Raw genomic sequence first — 16,717 nt, forward strand, 5'->3', positions numbered from 1 at the left:
TACAGAGCAAAATCAAAATTTGATCACAGAGCTTGTACCTGTAGCTGCAAGAAACATATTAGATTATCCATTCACCCCACTTTCCAGTATTCATACACCTAGTCCTGTTGCCCCTCGAAGAATTGAAGCTAGTCAAGATCCTATTGAATTGGGTCTTCTTGCTCAAAAATATTTAACCACACCTAAAGACAACAAAGATGAGGTCTTTGGCTTATATGCCGACACAGAGCTTGATGGTAGTATCATACACAGAATTGGCAATTTCAGAGTAACTTTTATGGGGGATGATCTGATTGTTTATTCAGAATCTCGTCTCGGAGAAAAAGGTGCTTTTGTTAAGTACCCCGGCACACCTGGATTGTGGGAACTGATGACTCGGAAGAGGCCTGGCAGCTATACAGATCAAGATTATGAGCATTACAAAGAAATATTAATAAAATCAGATGCTCTATACCAGAACAATGATCCCACACAAAAAAGGGTCAAGTCGAGCAGTGGAGCAAAATACAATAATTTAATCAAGCCCATATGGTCACAGATCAAGACTGGCAGTGGAATCAAACAATACAACACCCTGCCTAAAGAATTTGTGTGGGTTGATGATGTCAGGAAACTTGTAGATAGGTTATTGGTGATAGCTGGGGAGGAAAATGCTGGCAACCACAATTTTTACAATGAAAAGGTTGGAATTATGGACATGATAAGCACAAAATTGTCTAATTTTATAGTGAATGACCCTAAGGGGATTGGATATCTCATAAAAATTATTAATACTTTACCACCTAAATTTTGGAATATTTCTGAGGGTCGGGGGCTTGTTAATGACATTATAAACAAGCTGCCATTTGAACTACACATTCCAGGCTATCAGTATTGTGGTCCAGGCACAATACTGGATCATAGATTAAACAGAGGTGATCCTGGTGTAAATCCCCTAGATGCTGCTTGTAGAGACCATGACATAGCATACAACACACATTCTGATCTTGACAAGAGACATGTTGCAGACAAGAAATTAGAAGAGGCTGCATTTGGTAGATTCGTAAGCAAAGATGCTTCTTTGGGTGAAAAAATAGCAGCATTGGGAACCACCATAGCTATGAGCACCAAACAAAAACTGGGGTGGGGGTTGTGAATATGTATATAATAAACCTACAATGAAGGCCAAGGGTGTTATGTATCAAATACCTTATGCAGGTCTCAAATCTCTTAAAACTATTGACAGTCTTTTAACCAAAAAGCAGCGCAAGAAAAAAAATTCTTGTCTTGCAAAGGGCCATGGTATGAAATTGTTGCTTAGTACCCCCCAATTAAAAAAATTACAACAATCTAGGAAAAAATCACATGTGGGGGGATTCATATTTACCATCCCTGCCATCTTAGCAGCTCTCGGGGCTGTTGGGAGCTTGGCTGGGGGATCAGCTGCCATAGCAAAAACAGTAATAGATGCCAAGAAGAATAAGGCAGAATTAGATGAGCAGAAGCGCCATAACCTCGCTATGGAGAAAAAAGGCAAAGGTGTTAAGAGAGCCATGAATAAGTTTAAAAAAAACAAGAGCCGCTTACAAACCAAGATATTGAAGCTTTAATCAAGCCACTGGGCATCAAACATTTTAGAGGTGTGTACATGTCTGATTCTTTACCGGAACAACTACTCAACAAAGAGTGTGGCATTGTTAATTTGGATGAGTACAAAAATCAGGGCACTCACTGGATCTGTTATCTTAAATATTTAAACAATGAGGCATTTGTTTTTGATTCATTTGGAGGTGTTCCACCTGAAAATTTAGTAAAATATCTAAATTCAGCTAATCTTTATTACAATAATGCCCGTATTCAAAACTTCAAAGATGTTAATTGCGGACATTTGTGTTTATCTGTTCTCAGATATATGTCTCAAATAAATAAACCATCAATTGAAAATTTTCAAAAGGCTTTGTGGTATTTAAAACATCATGGGGGTATTCCATCTCACCAGCCAAAATTCAATATTGAAACTCAAATTACATGATGACATAGTGTATCCCAAAACAATAGCTCTCAGAGCATTTTACGGCATGTACTTGATACCTAATATTACACACCACAACAATACAATTGCAGTAGGGGATCAAAAAATTGTCATCACTCCAGGGCAATATAATCTATCCACTCTAAATGCTCAATTACCCAGAGGTGTAGTGTTAAGTCAAAATTCTGTCACTCACAGAGTAGAGATTGTATCTGCTACAGAAACAGTGGATCTGGGTACTATAGGAGAGCTGTTAGGCTTTGAGAACAACACAAAACTTGAAGCAGGCATCAAACACACTGCTATGAATATACCTAAATTCTTAGCCATAGAGACTCTGAATATTCACTGTAATGTGGCCGAGGGTATGATCACCAAATCAAATGGCATAGGCACTCACAAACAAACAGGCATCATTGCGACATTCAAACCTAATTCCGAATTCATGGAGCCCATCATCTACAATCCATCCCCAACATTATATTTTCCTGTGTGTCATAATAGAATAGATTATATTGAATTGATGGTCACTAATGAAAAAGAAGAATTAGTTGATTTTGCTGGAGCCACAACAACTGCTATCATAGAGATTAATATTTAAATAAAAATACATACAATGGAAAATATTGAGAGTTATGAGCTACAATCATTCCCCCCAAACAGGAGGACATTTGCAAATTTAAATCAACCCAACACAGAGATTGAGGTTGATCTTGATGTAGGGGATGGCTTTATACACCCCCACAGAGCAGATCTATACATCAAATTTGATGTTGTAAAGCTCGATGGTACAGATTATCCGGCAAATTCAAATATAAGATTGGTAGATAATTTTGTGCCGCATCTGTTCTCTGAAATTGAAGTCAGAAAGCATGGCGTTGTTATAAACAGAGTGGATTATCCCGGCATTACCTCCACAGCTTTGGCCACTCTAAAATTATCCAAAACCGAAGCTTCTTACTACAAAATAGGTGGATTTGAGGCTGGTGATAAAATATTATCTAAAAACCACACAGTGCTGTTCCCTATGCGCCTGTTGCCAGGATTCTTCTCGGATTACAAAGATATTATGTGGAAGGGTGGTTTAAGAATCACATTTAGAAGAGCTGCCAATGATAACAATGCTTTGATGAGGTACAGCACATTAAACCCTACAGGGGAAGCTCTGCCTAATACCCTACCTGATGCAGGCAAATGCATTATTCAGACTATGGAGCTAAGAATCCCGGTTGTTGAATATGAGGCCAGTTATGCTCTTAAATACAAAGCTGATATCCTAAAAAATCCACAGATTCCTCTGCAATTTTACACATATCAATGCGTACAGAAGCCCGCATCTGGTACATATTATGAGTTTGATGCTACAAATTCATTCTCCAGCATACAATACGACATGCCTGATTTTGTGGTGGTACTGTTTCAGACTGGAAGACACAATAATCAGGAAAAAAATTCAAGTAAATTTGATAACTGCAACATCAAGAACATTTATCTTAAAAATGGCAGAAATGAGGTCTTTCCTAGAGAAAATTACAATTTAGACATGTCCAAGGATGATTTTCTTAAATTATATGAGGCATTTTCGGCTTTCAAAAGGGTCACTACAGGCAATACTGACATGTATTACACACCAGATGAATTCAAAGCACGGAGACCCATGTTTGTAATCAACACTTCAAAAAGGAAACAAGTTGTAGTTAATGACAGGACAAACATTAAAATTATCTGTGAATTCCATGAGGCATTACCCGATGACACCATTTGTAGTGTTATTCTCATAGGTGAAAAATCATATGTTTATGACGTAAGAAATGAGAGAGTCACGGAGCAATTCTAGAAGAATTACATTGTTTTAATATTAGATAAACAAATTGAAGCTGGTATCCAATTGAACTTAAACCAGAAATAAATATGTGTGTGTGTGTGTGGCCTAGTTTTAAGTGTGGCCCAAGAGGGGCATATTTTTAACAAATTTATGGACAACAATCTCACAAAAGTGCCTTTTATAAGTGTAGCCTCATCAATCTGAGGGGGTCATACTTTCTCATGGAATCCATGAGGGCTTTTTTACAAAAATCTTGGATTATACGGGGTTTCACACTAGAGCAAAAAACTCATATGGCCATGTTAAGCTAGTTTTAAGTATAGCCAAACCTGCTTGAGGAGAGTTCATACTTTCTCGGGTTTATCCCCCCGTAAATACAACTACTCATTTCATATTTAGTGGCTGATGATTTGATTTTGATTTTAAAATTTTGGGTGCGTCAGCACTAAGGGTATTTTGCACCCGTCACACTGTACGGGGTCCAGCCCCTTACCGTTTCACATAACAACTCTAACGTTGCTTAATTAAAATCATAAAATATTAAAATGTTCCGACTTTCGTTAAAGGCCGATGCTGCAAAGAACATACGGACAAAATAACAGGACAACACAAACAAAATTATACTGGCCATGGGGCCAGTCGCCAGAGCCTCGTTAGTCTTCAGTCCAGGGTGTACTAATGTGGAAGTGAGGTTGACATTCGGGTGTACTACGTGGAAGGTCACCCCTTACACCTCTAGTTTGACTAGAATTTGAATTTAAAATTTTGGGAGCGTCAGCACTTAGGCTATTTTGTCCTTGTGTGTGCTGAGTGCCCGTTTACAGCATCAGCTTTTAACAGAAGTCAGAACATTTTAAGATTTTTAGTTATACAACGTTAGAGTTGTTATTTGTAATGGTAAGGGGCTGGTCCCCGAATATTGTGACGGGAGCAAAATAGCCTAAGTGCTGACGCTCCCAAAATTTTAAATTCAAATTCAAATTCAAAATTCTTCTTATCCAAGATGGTGAAGCAAACCGTCTCTTGGCTAGTATCTTGAGATACGTTTATGAAACAGTATGGCGTCTTGAGAGGTCTCAAGACGCTTTCGTTTCTTGAGAAACGACTATGAATGCGGGCCTTAGTTATAGCATTTTTTAACTCAATAGAGGGGAAAAGCACAATGACGAATATTTACTTGCATTGAACGTGAAAATTACTAGTAAAATTGTGACAGAAAACATTTCCTGACCAGCATGACTAATTGATATGTGAAATAGGGCACCAAAATACGTAAATGTCTCACGGGAAAGATGATATCGGCCTTACCAGAATCTCAACCAATATACTAAGTAAAAACTTCAAACTTACCAGAAATCTTCTTCAGACATGCTTGTAACTGAAATCTATCCTTCTGTCCTCAAGACGTAACAACTCTAACGTTGCTTAATTAAAATCATAAAAGATTAAAATGTTCTGACTGTTGTTAAAAGCCGAGGCTGCACAGAACACTCAGCACAAATAAGGACCAAAACACAGGACAACACAAACAAAATTATACTGGCCATTGGGCCAGTCGCCAGAGCCTCGTTAGTCTTTAGTCCAGGGTGCACTACGTGGAAGTGAGGTTGACTTTTGGGCGCCTACGTGGAAGGTACCCCTTACACCCCAGCTTTATTCTTAATTGTATTTATATCATCCCCTTATAAGTCTACATCATATGCATATGCTAACAACTGAGTCACACCGTTTAATTTTAGACCATCGTTAGTTTCTTTTACCTTCCTAACAGCATGTTCTAAGGCAAAATTAAAGAGCAATGGAGATAATGCATCTCCTTGTTTTAACCCATCATGAATTGTAAATTTGTCACACACATTAATACCCACACAAATTTTACTTTCTGTTTCACTGGTGCATACTTTTATCAAATTTGATTTTTGATTTTGATTTTGAATCTAAAATTTTGGGAGCGTCAGCACTTAGGCTATTTTGCTCCCGTCACATTATACGAGGGCCAGCCCCTTATCATTGCAAATAACAACTCTAGCGTTGCATAACTAAAAATGTTAAAATGTTCTGACTTCCGTTAAAAGCTGAGGCCGCAAACGGGCACTCAGCACACACAAGGACAACAAACAGGACAACACACACAAAATTATACTGGCCATAGTGCCAGTCGCCAGAGCCTCGTTAGTCATTAGTCCAGGGTGCACTACGTGGAAGTGAGGTTGACTTTTGGGCGCCTACGTGGAAGGTCACCCCTTACACCCCTTTTATCAAATTAACAAGCTTCTTAGCTTGTGAGGTTTATATTTGCAACATGCTGTTCTACCTCTTCAAGGATGCACTTAGCTAGAGAGCATGCATCGTGGAGAGCTGGATTTAAGTATTTCCAAAATCTCTCCACTGGTTTTCAATTTACAATATAACGGAAAATTATTACCATTTGAAATGTGGACGAAACATCGGTAGTTTCGTCAGCTATTACCGCCAAAACATCAGCCTTCTCGATTTCTTTTGAAATTTCCTCGTGGCATACCTGTAGCATGCAGTCACGCAATTTCGTTCTGAACTGTTTTCGAAGTTCCTTTAAAAACAGTTTCTTTTTCTAGGTGGCCTTTCATAATTTCGTCCAGTTTGCCACTGAAGTTCACAAGCGCGCGAAATATTCCAGGATTCGAGGAGGAATCTTTCGTCATGACCCCTGAGAGCTAGCTCGAATGCACCACAAAAACGGACGCAATTAATTATTATATTTAATACATATCTGTTCTTTGAAAATTTCTCGTTATGTTCATGAAGAGACTGACGGTATGCACTGTCCAACCGTGCTTGAATGTTCACTTTCCCCAGAAGAACAAAGTTGAGAACATTGTCCATGAGCGCATGTGAAGCTTCGTGCTTCTTGATTTTTTTCACTCAAGTGATGTAGATCCTTCACCCCCACTTTGGACCATGCAATATCTCCATCAAACAGCAGACACGGAAAACAAAAGAAAGCATTCTTCTTGTCACAACTGCACAACCAATCGCACTTTTCGTAAGTTTCAACACAAAATTTCCGAGTGAACACAAGACCTCCGTTCTTGGACACTTGTTCTAGATTCAAATTCGGCCTAGGGTTTTTATGCTTATTTTTTCATCCAGACTTCTGCTACAAAAACTTCGCACCAACAAGTTCTCCACACTGTTCATTGCGACAAACACACAACTACCGAAAAAGCTTTACTTCTCCGTGGAAAATGAAGAAACAACAAGTGTCAATGCTTTCGTCTTCCCATCCGGTCGTTTTACTGCCTTGCGGTTGCCAGACAATTTTGACAACTTCTCAGAAATTGTAGTTCAGAGGTTCCTGTCGCGGCTCTTGGTGAGTTTAGATGACGAGTTTCAAATTTATTTAACAGTCGGCTTGGAAAGAAATTTTGACAACTTTGTCACATTATCACGAATTTTTTGGAACGTGCTAATCAAAATATGTAATTAAATCTAAATGATATACTCTACATCATTGCAATGCAAATGTACTTTCTACTAAACTCAGAAAAAATACAACGCATATGTGCGATAATTTTGCAAGTAACAAGAATCTGTAGCCGACTTCCGTGGCCACCATATCTCATTGCAAAGCCACGGATCATGTTCGAATCCCGGCCTAGGTGTTCATTGTGAGTGCCCCTCCATCAATTTCATTATATCATCACTCATCCTCATTGTCGTGATTACTAAAAAGTAGCAGAAAGCGACGGTAAATAACAAAAATCAAGCAAGAGTCTGTACTTTTTCAGTTACCGATATTTTCTTTCCTCATTGGAAATTGCGTTATTTATTGCTCTACTCTTATGTCATAAGTGAATAAGATTATGGAATACAGAATGAGTTTTTCAACGGTTGGTAATTTTCTTTCTTATGTTAACTTCATTGCTTCTGGCAACTCTTCATTGTTTACCGTTCTCCGGAGGGGGGCCAGTTTCGCCCTGGGGGTCAGTTTCGGACGACAAACGCTCCATCCTCCCATGCACATGCGCATGTTATTCCCTCAGGGGCCACGCTTGAGAATGCTCTACGTCTCGTCAAGTGGAAGGACGGTACCCCACCAGATTTATCTTGAAGTTCCGTATTCCCCCTCATGGTGGCGTGCAAACTTCACAATTGTCGCGGAAGAATGAATACAGAACCGACTAACCAACATTCTACATGCAACGGAATATTTGCAACTCACACAATGTAAAAGCTAATATATAAATGTTAATGTAATGCTTGTTCACTTGTGGTTACACACGGCAGTGCGGCGTCCGTATCGTCCTTATGAGCGGCCGCCCCTGCTACAGTTACTCTACATTTTATTCCACTTTTTATTTCATCATCTTCAATCAACTCAATACAATCACCTGAACTTTGACTGTACTCCTGAAACAAAAAGATCTTTATAATCAGTGCGTTATTGTAGCAGCAAAAGGATCTACTTTCATATTTGAAAGTTTCATCAGGAAAAAGTGACCTTATGTTCATGGCGAAAGATATTGAGCCATTGGTGTATGTGCTTGTAAAATTGGACTCTGTAGGATGATAAAAAGTAAATTGTTCCTCATTCAAAAGCTTATTCTTATAATGAAAAATTCACTAAAAGTGCAGTTATTTCTTCCTTTCTTTACCATTTGGTCATTTGATACCACAAAAATTTACGTTTCTTTAATCTCCTGCAAGTGCCACACATTTTTCAGCAATTCCACATTTCTGTAATGGATAATTAACATGAGTTGAAATGAAAAGCAGGAAGTTCCACTCAGGCACTGAACGGTTACATCCACAGAATGTGGCCCCAAAACTTCCGCCAGAACACACTTTTTTGGCAATGTCTGCATTGCATTGGATGTCCTTATTTGTGCTGAGTGCTCCTTTACAGCCTCAGCTTTTAATGAAAGTCAGAAGATTTTAATACTTTATGATTTTAGTTATGCAACGTTAGTGTTGTTATGTGTAACGATAAGGGGCTGGACCCCGTATAAAGTGATGGGTGCAAAATAGCCTAAGTGCTGACGCACCCAAAACTTTAAGTAAGGACAAAACACAGGACAGCACAAACAAAATTATACTGACCATGGGGCTAGTCGCCAGAGCCTCGTTAGTCTGCAGTCCAGGGTGTACTAAGTGGAAGTGAGGTTGACTATTGGGTGCACTACATGGAAGGACCACCCCTTACACCCCGGATGGGCGAGATGAAAGATTTAAAGAATAAAGCAAGAGATGATGGGTTTTGAATTTCGCTAAATCTGTATAGAAGACCGAGAAGGCACATGGCTTTTTTAGTGGTAGCTATAATATGATAATTAAAAGTGAGTTTTTCATCCATGATAATACCTAGGTCCTTTTGGGTGGAAACGTTTTGGATTGGATTGTTTTCAATAGACACTTTGTTCTTTTTTAGGTAATAAGTAAGGAAAGAGCATTTGTGAGGGTTTTGTTCTAAATTCCACTGACGACACCACTTAACTCCTCTCTCTCTCTTTTTCTTTCAGAGAGATGGAAATCTTTCTCTTTTTTCTTTCTTCTTCCAACAAGTTCTGTGAGAGCATTTTGAAGAATCATCATGTTATCAGTTTTTCATCCATGATAATACCTAGGTCCTTTTGGGTGGAAACGTTTTGGATTGGATTGTTTTCAATAGACACTTTGTTCTTTTTTAGGTAATAAGTAAGGAAAGAGCATTTGTGAGGGTTTTGTTCTAAATTCCACTGACGACACCACTTAACTCCTCTCTCTCTCTTTTTCTTTCAGAGAGATGGAAATCTTTCTCTTTTTTCTTTCTTCTTCCAACAAGTTCTGTGAGAGCATTTTGAAGAATCATCATGTTATGATGCGATAAGATCTCCTTATAGAGTTTTCACAGTCATCCGCAAACAAAAGTATATTGATAGGGAGGCAGGACAATTTTTCAGGGAGGTCATTTATGTACAGAAGGAATAGGAGCGGCCCTAAGACACACCCCTGAGGAACTCCAGACAAAAGGGGAAGATTGTTAGAAGAGGTACTTGAAAGCACAACACGTTGTTCACGCTCATGGAGGTAGTCCTGGAGTAAAGAGAGAAATTTGCCATGGATGTTAAATCTGGATGATAATTTATGAAGAAATTTATGATTATTTTTGTCAAAGGCTTTCGAAATGTCCAAATATATAGTGTCAAGTTGGGAGTTATTATCAATAGCTCTGGCAGCATGGGAAAGTAAGACGGAAAGATTTGTTAGGCAAGAGCTGCCTGGAAGAAAACCATGTTGTGCTGTGTTTGATTTGATTTTAAAATGTTTGGGTGCGTCAGCACTAAGGCTATTTTGCACCCGTCACACAATACGGGGTCCAGCCCCTTACCGTTACACGTAACAACTCGAATGTTGCTTAATTAAACTCATAAAAGATTAAAATGTTCTGACTGTTATTAAAAGCCGAGGCTGCAAAGAACACTCAGCACAAATAAGGACAAAACACAGGACAACACAAACAAAATTATACTGGCCATGGGGCCAGTCGCCAGAGCCTCGTTAGTCTTTAGTCCAGGGTGCACTACGTGGAAGTGAGGTTGACTTTTGGGCGCCTACGTGGAAGGTACCCCTTACACCCCGTTGTGCTGTGTTGACGTACACTGAAGTAACCTGTTTTTGATGATTTTTTTTCACAAACAATTGATAATGGCGAAAGAAGTGAGATTGGTCTATAGGATTTTACACATTTTTTATCTCCAGTTTTGTGAAAGGGAACAATGTTGGCCCATTTGAAAAGGATACAGGGATACAACAGAGGACAACACACACCCCTACCATGATTATACTGGTCCAGACGCCAGAGCCTCGTTAGTGTTCAAGTTCCACAGTTGGCAATGAATTCTACGATTTTGCCATCTGTGTTCCAATCACTCATGCAAGAAAACAAAAGAGGATCAATGAAGCGCAATCTATTTTAAGAAGAAAAGTCTAGGCGCGCACGTGTTAAGCTGATTTATATCTTAGAAGGAGTGAACATGGATAAGGATAAGCGATAACGGCATAGCAACTTCTCAGCTTTTGAAACTACCGTCCTTTTGGACAGTGTTGAAAAATATCAAAATATTGTGTTATATAAGAACTGATGGCGTCACGTGGAAGGAGAAGGAGAACGCATGGGAGGTGGGAGTGTATAGCGGCAAGTTTCAACAGCCAAACAGGAAGGTGTCCCAGGGACGTCAAGTCCTTGAAGTTAAAGTATGAAAGCTTAAAAAAACAGGTGAAGAATGCTGCGGAAGAACGCCAGGTCTTATTTAAAATTGGAGGAGGCCCTCCACCAAAAACAAAGAACGTTGAAGAGGATGAAATAAGGTTGAGGGAAATGATAGGAATATCAGTGGATGGCCTTGCTAGTACATACGACAGTGATACGATCGCACCAGGTATGTTTTACACAACGAAATATATAAAAAAACAACTTTGTTAATGTTGTCATGCTGTTTTTTATAATTGTTCTTTGGTCTTATAAAATGTAGAAGTCGCTGGTATTGAACGATTGCTTACATCCACGTGTTGCATAAAAATGCGTTCTGAGCTAGCTCTTAGGGGCCATTGACCCACTGTACCACTCGAGAATTAAATCTATTTTTTTTAATCAACAGATTTTAATGTTTTACGTAATATAAAAGTGGTTCCAGCCTTAGGAAAGCACAAATATGGAGATATTTGATCCATGCCCACGTAAGTTAAATCCTGCAATTTTGGAGTACTTTCACCGCTTTTTGTTATTAGAAACAGTTTGTATGCACACTAAAACAGCGAGAGAAAATGTCGAAAATAACTATCAGTACCTAGCAATCCTAATCTAACTACATAAGATTTTAGCTGCTGTTGTGGAAAGTCATTTTGGTGCTCCATTCCCTTGCGTGAAGCCTTTGGTCTGTTCTGCTACACAGTAAAGTTACATGCTAAGGTAGCAGACAGGCCCGTACCCGGGGGGGGGGGGGGGCATGACCCCTCCCCTTTCCTCAAGCAATGAAATACTTTTGAATTTGAATTTTAAATTTTGGGCTATTTTGCACCCGTCACTTTATACAGGGTCCAGCCCCTTACCATAAGTAAAATAACAACTGTAATGGGAATTAATAAAATTCTTATTACGACATTGTTTTTACTCAATAAATGAATTTGTAAATATTAAATTACATAAATTGTCAACAAAGAGAGTTAGTTGTACAGAAAATGGAATTATACTATTTATATCATGTACGAAGTATTCACTATATGCTATTATTGTGCCTAAATGATCATTAATCGGTTCTGTACATATATATTACATTCTTCCATGTTGTATAAGTTACATATTTACTTTTACATATTATTTTTACACTAAAAAATTTTCTTCGCTTATTATTGTGCTCGCCTTAAATATTGTATCTAATTTGACTCCCATAGTGTATTCTTCCTTTATTTGGATTTCCTTCATGTAGAAGTTCTTCAAATCATTGCTGTAATTCTTGTCTATAATTGTATTAATATTTTATTAGTGTATTTGGATTTCCTTCACGTAGTAGTTCTTAAAATCATTACTGTAATCCTTGTCTAAAATTGTTTTAATAGTTTATTACTGTATGTATTGTTATATGACGATTTCCATACCTATGGACATGGGTCAACGGAAATAAAGAATATGAATGTTGTGTCGCAACTAAAATATTAAAATATTTTAACTGGTTAAAAGCTGAGGCCGTTAGGCACTTAGCACACAAACACAGACAACACACAGACCCAGAGCCTCTTTCGTCTGCAAAAATGCAGTCCAGTGAAAGTGAGGTTGATAATTAGTTAGGTGTACTATGGTTTGAACGCCAATACTGCGACAAACAAGAGCATTAGAAGCAGCTGTAGCGAATGGCACAGGCAGAGTAGTGTGCATGCTCTCACGGAGACAACGTTTCGCTTCGCCGGCAGAGATTTCCTCTGTGACGACCAACTCTCTGATCATCTTTTTCCTCTTGGATAGTGGGACAGTCACGATGCCAGCCTGGGTGCTCGCCTTTACAGTTAACACATTTGGGCCCAGATGGACAGGGTTCTGTGCCATGAGGGGTGCTCCTTCCACGTAGTACACCCAATAGTCAACCTCACTTCCACGTAGTACACCCCTGGACTGCAGACTAACGAGGCTCTGGCGACTGGCCCCATAGCCAGTATAATTTTGTTTGTGTTGTCCTGTGTTTTGTCATTCTTTGTGCTGAGTGCTCCTTTACAGCCTCAGCTTTTAATGAAAGTCAGAAGATTTTAATATTTTATAATTTTAGTTCTGTGACGTTAGAATTATGTGTAACGATAAGGGGCTGGACCCCGTATAATGTGACAGGTGCAAAATAGCCTTAGTGCTGACGCACCCAAAATTTTAAATTCAAAATCAAATTCTGTGGCGTGGTTAGGCTCACTGCACTTGCCACAGGTGGTAGTGGTGGCCTTGCAGGAGGACTGGGTTTAAAGCACCTAATATTGTCAGGGAGCAACTCATCATTTTTATTCCTAGTTTCCAGTAAATCAGGCAAACGTCTTATCACATTCCATGTTGCTGTCATAGAATTACCTGGTCTGTGTTGATTGAACTTTTTTCTGAAAGACTCAGCTATTTTACTAATAGCTTATTGTCTTTTTTTACGTAATACATTCTCAATAAGATGTGTGTCTGGGTATTTAGTTTTGCTTAACTCCTCTTCATAAAATCCTCCTTGCAATAGTATTTTATATATATATATATATATATATATATATATATATATATATATATATATATATACAGGGTGTTTCTAAAGGTCGTTTACAACGCTTGGGAGGTGATTCCTCACACGAAAACAAGCGAAAAGTGTGAGTTCGATTTTTGCGACTGAAGCTTCGTTTCCGAGATAGGAGCCTAGCAAAAGGTGACAAAGTGAACGTCACACCTAACTGGGACGAATACTATCACAGATAGAGAGTCGGTTCCAAGGGAATCATAAAGGAATCGTATGTGCTCAGTCCGGAAGTCACTATGAAAAGTTCACTGCACGCATGCGCAATGGAGTCCTCAAAGGAATTGGGGATTTCCAGCAAGAACAATGCATGGAAAGGGTATGTAACGCAGCAAGAGGGACCGTGACAATGAGAAATGCGTTAAAGACAACACATCCCGACCTCAAACATCAAAACATGAGCACGGAACACAAAATCCGAAAAGTTGAGCACGGTTGCATACCCCAGTTACACGCGAGGAATAAGCGGATCATGTCATGTGGCATACGAGAGACACATTACTCCACCAGGAGGAGGGATAGAGAAACACATTATCAGATGATTGCGACAACGTGTATTTTTACACGCGACAACTACGTAATATACCCTCCCCCCCACACACAACAAACAACAAATGCTACAATGTCTTACGCACAGACAGTGCATGTCACTGTACACCAACTGAAGATGTCACTTTCACCACACATAGGGGGTGGGGAGCAATACCAAGAGTGTTCTCACTGGGATTTGCCGAGGGCGATAATCACAGACGGTTTTCTAAATGTCTGCCGTTCACTTCTACGCAAAGATGGCAGCGACAAATTGTCGAGTACGAGCAAACAATCCAGGTGTACTGCTACCGTCGCAGCGGCGACGTTGATGCGAGCAACGAGGTCCTCAGCTTATGTGACAGGTGAGTCGTACTATACGAGGGTTTTCATTTCTCCCCAGAAGAAAAAAATTGAGACGGTTGAGATCTGGCGACCTCGGTGGCCAAGGCTCATCCCTACCAATGAACCTATTACGATACACGTCATGCAGTATTTGTCGTACATTACGATCGAAATGAGCTGGTGCCCCATCGTGTTGGTACCACATTTCTTGCCGCAGTGCCAAAGGTACGGTCTCCATCAGTTCGGACAGAACCTCGCTAAGAAATGCATGATACGTGCGACCATTCAGGCGAACAGGGAGAATGTATGGTCCAATTAAATGATCATGTACTATCCCGCACCACACATTCACTGAAAACCTGTGCTGGTGATCGGCCACAAAAAGTGCATGTGGGTTGTTAAAGTCCCATACATGACTGTTTCTACTATTGAAGACATCCATCCTGGTGAAAATGGCTTCATCTGTCCAAAATACCTTTGCCCAGAAGTGAGGGTTTATGTCTAGCTGATGCAACAACCATTGCCAAAACTCCATACCAGGGCGAAAGTCACGAGGTAACAGTTCTTGTACTTTCTGCAGTTTAAAAGAGTGCATTCCTTCCTCTGACAACACTCGCCAAACATTCACATGAGACGTGTTTCGTGTCCGAGCGAGCATGCACGTACTGGTGCCAGGATGTTCTGCGACCGCTGTTAACACATCTTCTGCAAACTGATGTGTGCGTACACTTTAGGATCTTCCAACTTCTTGCCGCGGTGGTAACACTGACGCTGTTTCAGGCAGTCGACTGTCCACTACCTGAAAGAAGGCGTGAGACGGCAAACGTCTATGTGGAAAGCGTTCTCCATAAAGACGCCTTGCCTCATGGCTATTACCACGTGCCTCCCCATACATGAGATGTATGTCTGCTAGCTGCTGGGTGGTATACGCAGCCACCTGTGTAATAAGGAACTGGAACTGCAAAGTATCGTTCGTGTTTAACACTGGCACACTGCACAAATTGGCCGTATCACCGTACGAACACCACAGACCAATTGTTGCGATACTTGACTTGCCCACTCCACCACGTCAACTTCTTTCAATACAACATTCTAGTACTCTTCAATGCGTATGGCAACCTAGAGCGAACTGCTGATCATATCCCAGCACCTGCAACACGAGTGGGACGACTGCCAGAGAGAACCAACCCTTCGAGCTCCTCTCGCGGGTACAGCAGTCATGACGGTCAAACGTAGACTACGAGAGCCAAAACTCTTGCGAACACTCTTGGTATTGCTCCCCGCTCCCTTTGTGTGGTGAAAGTGACATCTTCAGTTGGTGTACAGTGACACGCACTGTCTGTGCGTACGACATTGAAGCATTTGTTGTTTGTTGTGTGTGGGGGGGTGGAGGAGATACTACGTAGTTGTCGCGTGCAAAAATACACGTTGTCGCAATCATCTGATAATGTGTTTTTCTTTCCCTCCTCCTGGTGGAGTAATGTGTCTCTCGTATGCCACATGACATGATCCGCTTATTCCTCGCGTGTAACTGGGGTATGCAACCGTGCTCAACTTTTCGGATTTTGTGTTCCGTGCTCATGTTTTGATGTTTGAGGTCGGGATGTGTTGTCTTTAACGCATTTCTCATTGTTACGGTCCCTCTTGCTGCGTTACATACCCTTTCCATGCATTGTTCTTGCTGGAAATCTCCAATTCCTTTGAGGACTCCATTGCGCATGCGTGCAGTGAACTTTTCATAGTGACTTCCGGACTGAGCACATACGATTCCTTTATGATTCCCTTGGAACCGACTCTCTATCTGTGATAGTATTCGTTCCAGTTAGGTGTGACGTTCACTTTGTCACCTTTTGCGAGGCTCCTATCTCGGAAACGAAGCTTCAGTCGTAAAAATGGAACTCACACTTTTCGCTTGTTTTCGTGTGAGGAATCACCTCCCAAGCGTTGTAAACGACCTTTAGAAACACCCTGTATATATATGCCTGTTCCCTGGTAAGACTTGAACTACAGTGAACAACTCTGCTCCAATTTTTAGTGAAACCCTTTTCAAAATGGTGTTTAAATTTGCTAACTCTTACTTGATCTCATATTTTGTACCTGGGTTTCTTGGTTGTGTTCTAGGTGACAACTTTTTCGTTTGTATTTTGCTTTAACCATTCTTTTTGATATACAATTATTCTTAGTTAAAAAGAAGGGAAGTACGGCTGTCAATTTATGTGTCAATGTTTGTGTTAGATTTAAGGT

This window comes from Lepisma saccharinum (assembly GCF_977018435.1).
Source record: "Lepisma saccharinum chromosome 12 unlocalized genomic scaffold, izLepSacc3.1 SUPER_12_unloc_1, whole genome shotgun sequence".
In the NCBI taxonomy this organism is placed as follows: domain Eukaryota; kingdom Metazoa; phylum Arthropoda; class Insecta; order Zygentoma; family Lepismatidae; genus Lepisma; species Lepisma saccharinum.